Here is a 14,128-nt window from a genome sequence, read left to right as displayed (position 1 = left end):
TTATACCGCTCGGTTTTCAAAAGCAAAACTGCTTCTGGTTTTGCATCATTTTTAATTCATGAGATACTTCGCAATGCTAAAAAACTTCTGACAGGAGTGGGTTTTGAATCCACGCACAGATTCGGGTACCAGAATTCTCGAGTGGGAAGTTTTCTGGAGTCTGGCGCCTTAGACTGCTCGGCCATCCTGTCTTGTAAATTATACTGTACATTACCGTTTGGGTTGTTTGCTGTTGTTTTTGCCATTTGAACGGTTCAAATACGTAATTTTTTTTGACATATTGCCTCAATTTTTCCGAATTGCATTTTTCAAATTATTAATTGATAATCGACAACTAACTTTGTGATTGCAAAAAAAATGCATTTCAAGAGATGCATCATTTCGATTTTTCTGTCCTGACAGATGTAGGTTTTGAACCCCCGCACACTCTCGTGTAACAAAAATTGCGATCGAGAGCTCTTCAGTCTTGTCCTTATACCGCTTGGCTTTCAAAAGCAAAACTGCTTTTGGTTTTGCATTGTTTTTAATTCGTGAGATACTTCGCAATGCTTAAAAACTTCTGACAGGAGTGGGATTTGAACCCACGCACACTCTGGTGTAACAAAAATTTCGATCGAGAGCTCTCAAGTCGGGTCCTTATACCGCTCGGCTTTCAAAAGCAAAATTGCTTTTGGTTTTGCATTGTTTTAAATTCATGAGATACTTCGCAAGGCATAAAAACTTCTGACAGGAGTGGGATTTGAACCCACGCACACATTCGTGTACCAGCAATCTCGCGAGAAGTTTTCTTGAGCCTGGCGCCTTAGACTTCTCGGCCATCCTGCCCTGTAAATTGTACTGTACATTACCGTTTGTGTTGTTTGCTGTTGTTTTTGCCATTTTGAACGGTTCAAATACGTAATTTGTTTTGACATATTGCTTAATTTTTTTGGAATTTTTTTTTAAAATTATTAATTGATCACCGACAACTAACTTTGTCATTGCAAAAAGTTTGCATTCCAAGAGATGCATCATTTCGATTTTTCTGTCCTGACAGATGTAGGTTTTGAACCCCCGCACACTCTCGTGTAACAAAAATTGCGATCGAGAGCTCTTCAGTCTTGTCCTTATACCGCTTGGCTTTCAAAAGCAAAACTGCTTTTGGTTTTGCATTGTTTTTAATTCGTGAGATACTTCGCAATGCTTAAAAACTTCTGACAGGAGTGGGATTTGAACCCACGCACACTCTGGTGTAACAAAAATTTCGATCGAGAGCTCTCAAGTCGGGTCCTTATACCGCTCGGCTTTCAAAAGCAAAACTGCTTCTGGTTTTGCATCATTTTTAATTCATGAGATACTTCGCAATGCTAAAAAACTTCTGACAGGAGTGGGTTTTGAATCCACGCACAGATTCGGGTAACAGAATTCTCGAGTGGGAAGTTTTCTTGAGTCTGGCGCCTTAGACTGCTCGGCCATCCTGTCTTGTAAATTATACTGTACATTACCGTTTGGGTTGTTTGCTGTTGTTTTTGCCATTTGAACGGTTCAAATACGTAATTTTTTTTGACATATTGCCTCAATTTTTCCGAATTGCATTTTTCAAATTATTAATTGATAATCGACAACTAACTTTGTGATTGCAAAAAAAATGCATTTCAAGAGATGCATCATTTCGATTTTTCTGTCCTGACAGATGTAGGTTTTGAACCCCCGCACACTCTCGTGTAACAAAAATTGCGATCGAGAGCTCTTCAGTCTTGTCCTTATACCGCTTGGCTTTCAAAAGCAAAACTGCTTTTGGTTTTGCATTGTTTTTAATTCGTGAGATACTTCGCAATGCTTAAAAACTTCTGACAGGAGTGGGATTTGAACCCACGCACACTCTGGTGTAACAAAAATTTCGATCGAGAGCTCTCAAGTCGGGTCCTTATACCGCTCGGCTTTCAAAAGCAAAATTGCTTTTGGTTTTGCATTGTTTTAAATTCATGAGATACTTCGCAAGGCATAAAAACTTCTGACAGGAGTGGGATTTGAACCCACGCACACATTCGTGTACCAGCAATCTCGCGAGAAGTTTTCTTGAGCCTGGCGCCTTAGACTTCTCGGCCATCCTGCCCTGTAAATTGTACTGTACATTACCGTTTGTGTTGTTTGCTGTTGTTTTTGCCATTTTGAACGGTTCAAATACGTAATTTGTTTTGACATATTGCTTAATTTTTTTGGAATTTTTTTTTAAAATTATTAATTGATCACCGACAACTAACTTTGTCATTGCAAAAAGTTTGCATTCCAAGAGATGCATCATTTCGATTTTTCTGTCCTGACAGATGTAGGTTTTGAACCCCCGCACACTCTCGTGTAACAAAAATTGCGATCGAGAGCTCTTCAGTCTTGTCCTTATACCGCTTGGCTTTCAAAAGCAAAACTGCTTTTGGTTTTGCATTGTTTTTAATTCGTGAGATACTTCGCAATGCTTAAAAACTTCTGACAGGAGTGGGATTTGAACCCACGCACACTCTGGTGTAACAAAAATTTCGATCGAGAGCTCTCAAGTCGGGTCCTTATACCGCTCGGTTTTCAAAAGCAAAATTGCTTTTGGTTTTGCATTGTTTTAAATTCATGAGATACTTCGCAAGGCATAAAAACTTCTGACAGGAGTGGGATTTGAACCCACGCACACATTCGTGTACCAGCAATCTCGCGAGAAGTTTTCTTGAGCCTGGCGCCTTAGACTTCTCGGCCATCCTGCCCTGTAAATTGTACTGTACATTACCGTTTGTGTTGTTTGCTGTTGTTTTTGCCATTTTGAACGGTTCAAATACGTAATTTGTTTTGACATATTGCTTAATTTTTTTGGAATTTTTTTTTTAATTGTTAATTGATCACCGACAACTAACTTTGTCATTGCAAAAAGTTTGCATTCCAAGAGATGCATCATTTCGATTTTTCTGTCCTGACAGATGTAGGTTTTGAACCCCCGCACACTCTCATGTAACAAAAATTTCGATCGAGAGCTCTTAAGTCTTGGCCTTATACCGCTTGGCTTTCAAAACCAAAACTGCTTCTTGTTTTATATTGTTTTTATTTCATGAGATACTTCGCAATGCTTAAAAAATTCTGACAGGTGTGGGATTTGAATCCACGCACACATTCATGTACCAGAATTCTCGAGCGATAAGTTTTCTTGAGTTTGGTGCCTTATACCAAGCGGCCATCCTGCCTTGTAAATTGTTCTGTACATAACCGTTTGGGTTGTTTGCTGTTGTTTTGCCATTTTGCCATTTTGAACGGTTCAAATACGTATTTTGTTTTGACATATTGCTTCATTTTTTTTTTGGAATTTCATTTTTCAAATTATTAATTAATCATTGACATTAATTGAAACTAACTTTGTCATTGCAAAAAATTTGCATTTCAAGAGATGGATCATTTCGATTTTTCTGTCCTAACAGATGTACGTTTTGAACCCCGCACACTCTCGTATAACAAAAATTTCGATCGAGAGCTCTTAAGTCTTGTCTTTATACCGCTTAACTTCCAAACTCGAAACTGCTCCTGGTGTTGCATTGTTTTAAATTCATGAGATACTTCGTAATGATTAAAAACTTCTGACAGGAGTGGGATTTCAACCCATGCAAACATTCGTGTAATAGAAATCTCGAGCGAGAAGTTTTCTTTAATCTGGCGCCTCAGACCGCTCGGCCATCCTGCCTTCTAAAATGTGCTGTACATTACCGTTTGGGTTGTTTGCCGTTGTTTTGCCATTTTGAAAGGTTCAAATACGTAATTTGTTTTCACATTTCGTTTCCTATTTTTGGAATTTCATTTTTTGAAGTTATTAATTGATCATCGACAACCAATTTTGTCAATGCAAAAAAGTGCAATTCACGAGATGCATCAATTTGATTTTTGTGTTCTTACAGAGGTAGGTTTTGAACCCAAGCACACTCTGGTGTAACAAAAGTTTCGATCGAGAACTCTCAAGTCGGGTCCTTGTACCGCTTAACTTTCAAAAGCAAAACTGCTTCTGGTTTTGCATTGTTTTTATTTCATGAGATACTTCGCACTGCATAAAAAATTCTGACAGGTGTGGGATTTGAACCCACGCACACATTCGTGTACCAGAAATCTCATGCGAGAAGTTTTCTTGAGTCTGGCGCCTTAGACCGCTCGGCCATCCTGCCTTGTAAAGTGTATTATACATTACCGTTTGGTTTGTACATTACCGTTTGGTTTGTTTGCTGTTGTTTTGCCATTTCGAAAGGTTCAATTACGTAATTTTTTTGACATATCGTTTCCTATTTTTGGAATTTCATTTTTTGAAGTTATTAATTGATCATCAATAACCAATTTTGTCAATGCAAAAAAGTGCAATTCACGAGATGCATCATTTCGATTTTTCTGTCCTGACAGATGTAGGTTTTGAACCCCCGCACACTCTCGTGTAACAAAAATTTCGATCGAGAGCTCTTAAGTCTTGGCCTTATACCGCTTGGCTTTCAAAACCAAAACTGCTTCTAGTTTTATATTGTTTTTATTTCATGAGATACTTCGCAATGCTTAAAAAATTCTGACAGGTGTGAGATTTGAATCCACGCACACATTCGTGCACCAGAAATCTCGAGCTAGAAGTTTTCTTGAGTTTGGTGCCTTAGACAACGAAGCCATCCTGCCTTGTAAATTGTTCTGTACATAACCGTTTGGGTTGTTTGCTGTTGTTTTGCTATTTTGCCATTTTGAACGGTTCAAATACGTATTTTGTTTTGACATATTGCTTCATTTTTTTGGAATTTCATTTTTCAAATTATTAATTAATCATTGACATTAATTGAAACTAACTTTGTCATTGCAAAAAAATTGAATTTCAAGAGATGGATCATTTCGATTTTTCTGTCCTAACAGATGTACGTTTTGAAGCCCCGCACACTCTCGTATAACAAAAATTTCGATCGAGAGCTCTTAAGTCTTGTCTTTATACCGCTTAACTTCCAAACTCGAAACTGCTCCTGGTGTTGCATTGTTTTAAAATCATGAGATACTTCGCAATGCTTAAAAACTTCTGACAGGAGTGGGATTTCAACCCATGCAAACATTCGTGTACCAGAAATCTCGAGCGAGAAGTTTTCTTTAATCTGGCGCCTCAGACCGCTCGGCCATCCTGTCTTGTAAAATGTACTGTACCTTACCGTTTGGGTTGTTTGCCGTTGTTTTGCCATTTTGAAAGGTTCAAATACGTAATTTGTTTTCACATTTCGTTTCAAATTTTTGGAATTTCATTTTTAAAGTTTTAATTATATCATCGAATAACCAACTTCGTCAATGCAAAAAAGTGGTTTTCACGAGATGCATCAATTTGATTTTTGTGTTCTTACAGAGGTAGGTTTTGAACCCAAGCGCACTCTGGTGTAACAAAAGTTTCGATCGAGAGCTCTCAAGTCGTGTCCTTGTACCGCTTAACTTTCAAAAGCAAAACTGCTTCTGGTTTTGCATTGTTTTTATTTCATGAGATACTTCGCAATGCTTAAAAAATTCTGACAGGTGTGGGATTAGAATCCACGCACACATTCTTGCACCAGAAATCTCGAGCGAGAAGTTTTCTTGAGTTTGGTGCCTTAGACAACGAGGCCATCCTGCCTTGTAAGTTGTTCTGTAGATAACCGTTTGGGTTGTTTGCTGTTGTTTTGCCATTTTGCCATTTTGAACGGTTCAAATACGTATTTTGTTTTGACATATTGCTTCATTTTTTTGGAATTTCATTTTTCAAATTATTAATTAATGATTGACATTAATTGAAACTAACTTTGTCATTGCAAAAAAATTGCATTTCAAGAGATGGATCATTTCGATTTTTCTGTCCTAACAGATGTACGTTTTGAATCCCCGCACACTCTCGTATAACAAAAATTTCGATCGAGAGCTCTTAAGTCTCGTCTTTATACCGCTTAACTTCCAAACTCGAAACTGCTCTTGGTGTTGCATTGTTTTAAAATCATGAGATACTTCGCAATGCTTAAAAATTTCTGACAGGAGTGGGATTCGAACCCACGCACACATTCGTGTACCAGAAATCTCGAGCGAGAAGTTTTCTTGAGTCTGGCGCCTTAGACCGCTCGGCCATCCTGCCTTGTAAATTGTACTATACATTACCATTTGGTTTGTTTGCTGTTGTTTTGCCATTTCGAAAGGTTCAAATACGTAATTTTTTTGACATATCGTTTCAAATTTTTGGAATTTCATTTTTAAAGTTAATAATTGGTCATCGAATAACTAACTTTGTCAATGCAAAAAAGTGCAGCATTTCACGAGATGCATCAATTTGATTTTTGTGTTCTTACAGAGGTAGGTTTTGAACCCAAGCACACTCTGGTATAACAAAAGTTTCGATCGAGAGCCCTCAACTCGGGTCCTTATACCGCTTGAAGTTTTCTTGAGTCTGGCGCCTTAGATCGCTCGGCCATCCTGCCTTGTAAAATTTACTGTAAATTACCGTTTGGGTTGTTTGCTGTTGTTTTGCCATTATGAACGGTTCAAATACGTAATTTGTTTTGACATAATGCTTCAATTTTTTGGAATTTCATTTTTCAAACTTTAATTAATCATTGACAACTAACTTTGTCATTGCAAAAAAATTGCATTTCAAGAGATGGATCATTTCGATTTTTCTGTCCTAACAGATGTACGTTTTGAACCCCCGCACACTCTCGTGTAACAAAAATTTCGATCGAGAGCTCTTAAGTCTTGTCGTTATACCGCTCGGCTTTCAAAAGCAAAACTGCTTTCGGTTTTGCGTTGTTTTTAATTCATGAGATACTTCGCAACGCCTAAAAAACTTCTGACAGGATCGGGATTCGAACCCACTTGCACATTCGTGTACCAGAAATCTCGAGAGAGAAGTTTTCTTGAGTCTAGCTCTTTAGATTGCTCGGCCATCCTGTCTTGTAATCTTAACTGCACATTGCCGTTTGGGTTGTTTGCTGTTGTTTTTCCATTTTGAAAGGTTCAAATACGTAATTTGTTTTGACATATCGTTTCAAATTTTTGGAATTTCTTTTTTGAAGTTATTAATTGATCATCGACAACCAACTTTGTCAATGCAAGAAAGTGCATTTCACGAGATGCATCATTTTGTTTTTTTTTGTACTGACAGGGGTAGGTTTTGAATCCAAGTACACTCTGGTAAAAAAAAAGTTTCGATCGAGAGCTCTCAAGTCGGGTCCTTATACCGCTCGGCTTTCAAAAGCAAAACTGCTTTTGGTTTTGCATTGTTTTTAATTCATGAGATACTTCGCAATGCTTAAAAACTTCTGACAGGAGTGGGATTTAAACCCACGCTCACATTCGTGTACCACAAATCTCGCGCGAGAAGTTTTCTTGAGTCTGGCGCCTTAGACCGCTCGGCCATCCTGCCTTGTAAGTTGTACTGTACATTACCGTTTGGGTTGCTTGCTGTTGTTTTGTCATTTTGAATGGTTCAAATACGTAATTTGTTTTGACATATCGTTTCAAATTTTTGGAGTTTCATTTTTGAAGTTATTAATTGATCATCGACAACCAATTTTGTCAATGCAAAAAAGTGCATTTCACGAGATGCATCAATTTGATTTTTGTGTTCTTACAGGGGTAGGTTTTGAACCCAAGCACACTGTGGTGTAACAAAAGTTTCGATCGAGAGCTCTCAAGTCTTGTCTTTATACCGCTTAACTTCCAAACTCGAAACTGCTCCTGGTGTTGCATTGTTTTAAAATCATGAGATACTTCGCAATGCTTAAAAACTTCTGGCAGGAGTGGGATTTCAACCCATGCAAACATTCGTGTACCAGAAATCTCGAGCGAGAAGTTTTCTTTACTCTGGCGCCTCAGACCGCTCGGCCATCCTGCCTTGTAAAATGTACTGTACATTACCGTTTGGGTTGTTTGCCGTTGTTTTGCCATTTTGAAAGGTTCAAATACGTAATTTGTTTTCACATTTCGTTTCAAATTTTTGGAATTTCATTTTTAAAGTTTTAATTATATCATCGAATAACCAACTTCGTCAATGCAAAAAAGTGCATTTCACGAGATGCATCAATTTGATTTTTGTGTTCTTACAGAGGTAGGTTTTGAACCCAAGCACACTCTGATGTAACAAAAGTTTCGATCGAGAGCTCTCAAGTCGGGTCCTTGTACCGCTTAACTTTCAAAAGCAAAATTGCTTCTGGTTTTGCATTGTTTTTATTTCATGAGATACTTCGCAATGCTTGAAAAATTTCTGACAGGAGTGTGATTCGAACCCACGCACACATTCGTGTACGAGAACTCTCGAGCGAGAAGTTTTCTTGAGTCTGGCGCCTTAGACCGCTCGGCCATCCTGCCTTGTATATTGTACTATACCTTACCGTTTGGTTTGTTTGCTGTTTTTGTGCCATTTCGAAAGGTTCAAATACGTAATTTTTTTGACATATTGTTTCAAATTTTTGGAATTTTATTTTTAAAGTTAATAATTGATCATCGAATAACCAACTTTGTCAATGCAAAAAAGTGCAGCATTTCACGAGATGCATCAATTTGATTTTTGTGTTCTTACAGAGGTAGGTTTTGAACCCAAGCACACTCTGGTATAACAAAAGTTTCGATCGAGAGCTCTCAACTCGGGTCCTTATACCGCTTGAAGTTTTCTTGAGTCTGGCGACTTAGACCGCTCGGCCATCCTGCCTTGTAAAAATTACTGCACTTTACCGTTTGGGTTGTTTGCTGTTGTTTTGCCATTATGAACGGTTCAAATACGTTATTTGTTTTGACATATTGCTTCAATTTTTTGGAATTTCATTTTTCAAACTTTAATTAATCATTGACAACTAACTTTGTCATTGCAAAAAAATTGCATTTCAAGAGATGGATAATTTCGATTTTTCTGTCCTAACAGATGTACGTTTTGAACCCCCGCACACTCTCGTGTAACAAAAATTTCGATCGAGAGCTCTTAAGTCTTGTCGTTATACCGCTCGGCTTTCAAAAGCAAAACTGCTTTCGGTTTTGCATTGTTTTTAATTCATGAGATACTTCGCAACGCTTAAAAAACTTCCGACAGGAGTGGTATTCGAACCCATTTGCCCATTCGTGTACCAGAAATCTCGAGAGAGAAGTTTTCTTGAGTCTAGCGCTTTAGATTGCTCGGCCATCCTGTCTTGTAATCTTAACTGCACATTACCGTTTGGGTTGTTTGCTGTTGTTTTGCCATTTTGAAAGGTTCAAATACGTAATTTGTTTTGACATATCGTTTCAAATTTTTGGAATTTCGTTTTTGAAGTTATTAATTGATCATCGACAACCAACTTTGTCAATGCAAGAAAGTGCATTTCACGAGATGCATCATTTTGTTTTTTTTGTACTGACAGGGGTAGGTTTTGAATCCAAGTACACTCTGGTGTAAAAAAAGTTTCGATCGAGAGCTCTCAAGTCGGGTCCTTATACCGCTCGGCTTTCAAAAGCAAAACTGCTTTTGGTTTTGCATTGTTTTTAATTCATGAGATACTTCGCAATGCTTAAAAACTTGTGACAGGAGTGTGATTTAAACCCACGCTCACATTCGTGTACCACAAATCTCGAGCGAGAAGTTTTTTTGAGTCTGGCGCCTTAGACCGCTCGGCCATCCTGCCTTGTAATTTGTACTGTACATTACCGTTTGGGTTGCTTGCTGTTGTTTTGTCATTTTGAATGGTTCAAATACGTAATTTGTTTTGACATATCGTTTCAAATTTTTGGAGTTTCATTTTTGAAGTTATTAATTGATCATCGACAACAAATTTTGTCAATGCAAAAAGTGCATTTCACGAGATGCATCAATTTGATTTTTGTGTTCTTACAGGTGTAGGTTTTGAAACCACGCACACTCTCGTGTAACAAAAGTTAAAGTTTATAAGTCTTGTCCTTATACCGCTCGGCTTTCAAAAGCAAAACAGTTTTTGGTTTTGCATGGTTTTTCATTCATGAGATACTTCGCAATGCTTAAAAACTTCTGACAGGAGTGGGATTTCAACCCATGCAAACATTCGTGTACCAGAAATCTCGAGCGAGAAGTTTTCTTTAATCTGGCGCCTCAGACCGCTCGGCCATCCTGCCTTGTAAAATGTACTGTACATTGCCGTTTGGGTTGTTTGCCGTTGTTTTGCCATTTTGAAAGGTTCAAATACGTAATTTGTTTTCACATTTCCTTTCAAATTTTTGGAATTTCATTTTTAAAGTTTTAATTATATCATCGAATAACCAACTTCGTCAATGCAAAAAAGTGCATTTCACGAGATGCATCAATTTGATTTTTGTGTTCTTACAGAGGTAGGTTTTGAACCCAAGCACACTCTGATGTAACAAAAGTTTCGATCGAGAGCTCTCAAGTCGGGTCCTTGTACCGCTTAACTTTCAAAAGCAAAACTGCTTCTGGTTTTGCATTGTTTTTATTTCATGAGATACTTCGCAATGCTTGAAAAATTTCTGACAGGAGTGGGAATCGAACCCACGCACACATTCGTGTACCAGAAATCTCGAGCGAGAAGTTTTCTTGAGTCTGGCGCCTTAGACCGCTCGGCCATCCTGCCTTTTAAATTGTACTATACATTACCGTTTGGTTTGTTTGCTGTTGTTTTGCCATTTCGAAAGGTTCAAATACGTAATTTTTTTGACATATTGTTTCAAATTTTTGGAATTTCATTTTTAAAGTTAATAATTGATCATCGAATAACCAACTTTGTCAATGCAAAAAAGTGCAGCATTTCACGAGATGCATCAATTTGATTTTTGTGTTCTTACAGAGGTAGGTTTTGAACCCAAGCACACTCTGGTATAACAAAAGTTTCGATCGAGAGCTCTCAACTCGGGTCCTTATACCGCTTGAAGTTTTCTTGAGTCTGGCGCCTTAGACCGCTCGGCCATCCTGCCTTGTAAAAATTACTGTACATTACCGTTTGGGTTGTTTGCTGTTGTTTTGCTATTATGAACGGTTCAAATACGTAATTTGTTTTGACATATTGCTTCAATTTTTTGGAATTTCATTTTTCAAACTTTAATTAATCATTGACAACTAACTTTGTCATTGCAAAAAAATTGCATTTCAAGAGTTGGATAATTTCGATTTTTCTGTCCTAACAGATGTACGTTTTGAACCCCCGCACACTCTCGTGTAACAAAAATTTCGATCGAGAGCTCTTAAGTCTTGTCGTTATACCGCTCGGCTTTCAAAAGCAAAACTGCTTTCGGTTTTGCATTGTTTTTAATTCATGAGATACTTCGCAACGCCTAAAAAACTTCTGACAGGAGTGGTATTCGAACCCATTTGCACATTCGTGTACCAGATATCTCGAGAGAGAAGTTTTGTTGAGTCTAGCGCTTTAGATTGCTCGGCCATCCTGTCTTGTAATCTTAACTGCACATTACCGTTTGGGTTGTTTGCTGTTGTTTTGCCATTTTGAAAGGTTCAAATACGTAATTTGTTTTGACATATCGTTTCAAATTTTTGGAATTTCGTTTTTGAAGTTATTAATTGATCATCGACAACCAACTTTGTCAATGCAAGAAAGTGCATTTCACGAGATGCATCGTTTTGTTTTTTTTTGTACTGACAGGAGTAGGTTTTGAATCCAAGTACACTCTGATGTAAAAAAAGTTTCGATCGAGAGCTCTCAAGTCGGGTCCTTATACCGCTCGGCTTTCAAAAGCAAAACTGCTTTTGGTTTTGCATTGTTTTTAATTCATGAGATACTTCGCAATGCTTAAAAACTTCTGACAGGAGTGGGATTTAAACCCACGCTCACATTCGTGTACCACAAATCTCGAGCGAGAAGTTTTCTTCAGTCTGGCGCCTTAGACCGCTCGGCCTTCCTGCCTTGTAAATTATCCTGTACATTATCGTTTGGGTTGTTTGCTGTTGTTTTGCCATTTCGAAAGGTTCAAATACGTAATTTTTTTGACATATTGTTTCAAATTTTTGGAATTTCATTTTTAAAGTTAATAATTGATCATCGAATAACCAACTTTGTCAATGCAAAAAAGTGCAGCATTTCACGAGATGCATCAATTTGATTTTTGTGTTCTTACAGGGGTAGGTTTTGAACCCAAGCACACTCTGGTATAACAAAAGTTTCGATCGAGAGCTCTCAACTCGGGTCCTTATACCGCTTGAAGTTTTCTTGAGTCTGGTGCCTTAGACCGCTCGGCCATCCTGCCTTGTAAAAATTACTGTACATTACCGTTTGGGTTGTTTGCTGTTGTTTTGCCATTATGAACGGTTCAAATACGTAATTTGTTTTGACATATTGCTTCAATTTTTTGGAATTTCATTTTTCAAACTTTAATTAATCATTGACAACTAACTTTGTCATTGCAAAAAAATTGTATTTCAAGAGTTGGATAATTTCGATTTTTCTGTCCTAACAGATGTACGTTTTGAACCCCCGCACACTCTCGTGTAACAAAAATTTCGATCGAGAGCTCTTAAGTCTTGTCGCTATACCGCTCGGCTTTCAAAAGCAAAACTGCTTTCGGTTTTGCATTGTTTTTAATTCATGAGATACTTCGCAACGCCTAAAAAACTTCTGACAGGAGTGGTATTCGAACCCATTTGCACATTCGTGTACCAGATATCTCGAGAGAGAAGTTTTGTTGAGTCTAGCGCTTTAGATTGCTCGGCCATCCTGTCTTGTAATCTTAACTGCACATTACCGTTTGGGTTGTTTGCTGTTGTTTTGCCATTTTGAAAGGTTCAAATACGTAATTTGTTTTGACATATCGTTTCAAATTTTTGGAATTTCGTTTTTGAAGTTATTAATTGATCATCGACAACCAACTTTGTCAATGCAAGAAAGTGCATTTCACGAGATGCATCGTTTTGTTTTTTTTTGTACTGACAGGAGTAGGTTTTGAATCCAAGTACACACTGATGTAAAAAAAGTTTCGATCGAGAGCTCTCAAGTCGGGTCCTTATACTGCTCGGCTTTCAAAAGCAAAACTGCTTTTGGCTTTGCATTGTTTTTAATTCATGAGATACTTCGCAATGCTTAAAAACTTCTGACAGGAGTGGGATTTAAACCCACGCTCACATTCGTGTACCACAAATCTCGAGCGAGAAGTTTTCTTGAGTCTGGCGCCTTAGACCGCTCGGCCTTCCTGCCTTGTGAATTATCCTGTACATTACCGTTTGGGTTGTTTGCTGTTGTTTTGCCATTTTGAAAGGTTCAAATACGTAATTTGTTTTGACATGTCGTTTCAAATTTTTGGAATTTTGTTTTTGAAGTTATTAATTGATCATCGACAACCAACTTTGTCAATGCAAAAGAGTGCATTTCACGAGATGCATGATTTTGATTTTTCTGTACTGACAGGGGTAGGTTTTGAATCCAAGCACACTCTGGTTTAAAAAAAAGTTTCGATCGAGAGCTCTCAAGTCGGGTCCTTATACCGCTTAACTTTCAAAAGCAAAACTGCTTCTGGTTTTGCATTTTTTTAATTCATGAAATACTTCGCAACGCTTAAAAAGTTCTGACTGGACTGGGATTCGAACCCACGCACACATTCGTGTACAAATCTCGAGCGAGAAGTTTTCTTGAGTCTGGCGCCTTAGACCGATCGGCCATCCTGCCTTGTAAGTTGCACTGTACATTAGCGTCTGGGTTGCTTGCTGTTATTTTCTCATTTTGAATGGTTCAAACACGTAATTTGTTTTGACATATGGTTTCAAATTTTTGGAATTTCATTTTTTGAAGTTATTAATTGATCATTGACAACCAATTTTGTCAATGCAAAAAAGTGCAATTCACGAGATGCATCAATTTGATTTTTGTATTCTTACAGGGGTAGGTTTTGAACCCAAGCACACTCTGGTGTAACAAAAGTTTCGATCGAGAGCTCTCAAGTCGGGTCCTTATACCGCTTAACTTTCAAAAGCAAAACTGCTTCTGGTTTTGCATTGTTTTTAATTCATGAGGTACTTCGCAATGCTTAAAAGGTTCTGACAGGAGTGGGATTCGAACCCACGCACACATTCGTGTACCAGAAGTCTCGAGCGAGAAGTTTTCTTGAGTCTGGCGCCTTAGACCGCTCGGCCATCCTGCATTGTAAATTGTACTGTACATTACCGTTTGGGTTGTTTGCTGTTGTTTTGCCATTTTGAACGGTTCAAATA

At 37.9% G+C, this 14,128-nt stretch overlaps 2 protein-coding genes and 4 non-coding genes across 7 annotated transcripts in view; 2 read left to right on the top strand and 4 right to left on the bottom strand.

Moving 5' to 3' along the window:
- LOC134839038 (doublecortin domain-containing protein 1-like) overlaps positions 1–14,128 on the top strand; it is a 196,256-nt gene that overhangs the window by 75,398 nt on the left and 106,730 nt on the right. The window lies entirely within an intron of this gene.
- The window catches only part of LOC134840762 (tolloid-like protein 2), a 103,621-nt gene that overhangs the window by 43,364 nt on the left and 46,129 nt on the right, over positions 1–14,128 (top strand). The gene's annotated exons all lie outside the window — the stretch shown is intronic.
- On the bottom strand, positions 4,061–4,163 carry Trnal-caa (transfer RNA leucine (anticodon CAA)). Its single transcript is given in 2 exon segments — positions 4,061–4,106; positions 4,126–4,163. It is a non-coding gene; the product is annotated as a tRNA-Leu (tRNA).
- Trnal-caa (transfer RNA leucine (anticodon CAA)) lies at positions 6,001–6,103 on the bottom strand. Its single transcript is given in 2 exon segments — positions 6,001–6,046; positions 6,066–6,103. It is a non-coding gene; the product is annotated as a tRNA-Leu (tRNA).
- Trnal-caa (transfer RNA leucine (anticodon CAA)) lies at positions 10,448–10,550 on the bottom strand. Its single transcript is given in 2 exon segments — positions 10,448–10,493; positions 10,513–10,550. It is a non-coding gene; the product is annotated as a tRNA-Leu (tRNA).
- On the bottom strand, positions 13,956–14,058 carry Trnal-caa (transfer RNA leucine (anticodon CAA)). Its single transcript is given in 2 exon segments — positions 13,956–14,001; positions 14,021–14,058. It is a non-coding gene; the product is annotated as a tRNA-Leu (tRNA).

The sequence above is a fragment of the Symsagittifera roscoffensis genome, chromosome 2 (genome assembly GCF_963678635.1).
Source record: "Symsagittifera roscoffensis chromosome 2, txSymRosc1.1, whole genome shotgun sequence".
Lineage (NCBI taxonomy): Eukaryota > Metazoa > Xenacoelomorpha > Acoela > Convolutidae > Symsagittifera > Symsagittifera roscoffensis.
Note: the sequence above shows the minus strand (reverse complement) of the source record. Positions and strands in the feature narration are given on the sequence as shown.